Source organism: Rousettus aegyptiacus, unplaced genomic scaffold (genome assembly GCF_014176215.1).
Source record: "Rousettus aegyptiacus isolate mRouAeg1 unplaced genomic scaffold, mRouAeg1.p scaffold_m13_p_12, whole genome shotgun sequence".
Classification (NCBI taxonomy): Eukaryota; Metazoa; Chordata; class Mammalia; order Chiroptera; family Pteropodidae; genus Rousettus; species Rousettus aegyptiacus.
The window spans coordinates 72724845-72726869 of record NW_023416287.1 but is presented as its reverse complement, the minus strand read 5'-3'; the positions used below and the strand labels follow the sequence as shown (position 1 = coordinate 72726869).

Here is a 2025-nt window from a genome sequence, read left to right as displayed (position 1 = left end):
TTACCTATATATTATAAACATGAATTATACCTATTAAGTGATTTAGGCATGAAACGAAATTTCAGACATCAAGAAACTTATAATTGTCCTTGAAGAATAAGACTAATACAGGTGCAGGAATATAGTCTTCATGATAGCAAGGATTCTTTTACTACTAGAGCCCTGTACCAAATGTTGAGAATGGCCCAGTGCAGGAAGTCAAGAGATATAGTGAACAGATGAATGAATGAAGGGTAGCTTAGTAGTAAAACATAAACAACTGAAGAAAATGGAATGGCTTGGGTTTGTTTTAGGTGGTTAGAGAAGGCTCACTTAGGAGGTGGTTTAACTTTGGAATTGAAAGACAGATAGATTTAGTCTATGGCCATACCACCCTGAACAAGTCTGATCCCATCTGATCTCAGAAGCTGAGCACGGTCGAGCCTGGTTAGCACCTGGATGGGAGAACACCTAGGAAGACCAGGTGCCATAGGCGTAAAAATCAAAAATAAGGGATTGTAAACTGACAAGGTCCTTGCCATCTGTGAGGTCAACCAAGGGTTGTCTCTCATCCCCATCACTCCCCCATCCCCCACCCCTCAAAAAAGGAAAGAAGGACAAATGGATTTAGAAAGAAGAAAGGAAAAAGCAGAGTTCTCCAGAAGGGCACCAGAGGAAAGCACACAAAAGGGAGAGCATGAGATCTGTGTGGAGTACCCTTGCTGACATTTGACTTGGAGCATAATGTGCATATGAGACATTTTGGCTAGATTCAATTGCAGGACGTATGAAATCCTAAATAAGGAGCGTGTTTTATCTTTCAGGTATTTGAGGACAGTTTCTATATGCCATCAGCTTGCTGCCTATAGAATTATATATGAATAAAATGTACCTAATTAGCAGAATAAATCTGAGGAAGAAAAAGCTAAAAATGGGAAGAAATAACAATGAGAATAGTCTGAAAGTTAAGTATTTGAAGCAGAGTAGTGCCTATAAGAAAGAGAATACATGGATGTAAATGAGAGCAACTACATGACAACAGAACAAGAGAATGACCAAATACTCTTGGCCTTTAAAAAGCAGGGAATAAATTAAGGAGAAGTCTGAACTGACATGTGTTAGGTCAAGCACTAGGAGAAGCAGCTAGAGCATGGTAGGGTAAGAACATGTTAGACCTGGCAGCAATCTTTACAAACTGTGCAGTGCTGAGAAGTTGGTTTAACCTTTCTGGTCACCAGTATCCTCATATCTATGATTAGAACACTAAAAAATATACCACGAATTTGTACAAAGATTGAATAAACTAACGTTTATAGAGGATTAACACATAGTAATCACTCCATAAACTCTGGCAACTTTGATCAGCACTTTACATATGGTAACTATGCTAATTTTTTTTAGTTCTTTTAAACATTTTATTATGTAATATTTGATACATGGCAGATTATATGTGCTCTGTACATTTTATGAAGCAGGATAATAAAAAAAAAAAGCACTTGTGAACTGACTATCCATCTTCAGAACTAAAACAGAACCAACGTCTTCGAAGCCCCCTGTGTGCTTCTACACAGGGACAGATGTAACCATTATGTTAACTCTTTGAATAAATTTTTGAGTCATAATTTACATACAATAAGGTACAGTCACCGTAAGTGTATGTCCATGAATTTTGACAAATGTGTGTATATTGCCCTAATGCCAAATGTAACAAATGTGTAACCATCACCCTAACAAAGGTTTGAAATAATTCTGCCAACCTCAGAAGTTCCTTTTTCACCCCATTACAGTCAATTCGAATAACTCCAATATGTCCCAGGCAACCACTGATTTATTTCCATACGTTTATTTTGCCCACTTTAGAACTTCATATAAATGGAAACACTTGTACCTGGCTTCTTTCCCTCAACCCAGTGTTTAGATTCATCCATATTATATGTATCTACAGTTCATTCATTTTTATTATGGAGAAGACTGTGCGATGTAGACTATGCTGTAACTACATTTGGGTTGCTTCTAGTTTGGGCTATTATGAATAAAGCTGCTATG

At 37.3% G+C, this 2025-nt stretch overlaps 1 pseudogene; it reads left to right on the top strand.

The window, feature by feature from the left end:
• The first annotated feature begins 356 nt into the window (after positions 1–356).
• On the top strand, positions 357–475 carry LOC118610512 (annotated as a pseudogene).
• The last annotated feature ends 1550 nt before the right edge of the window (positions 476–2025 follow it).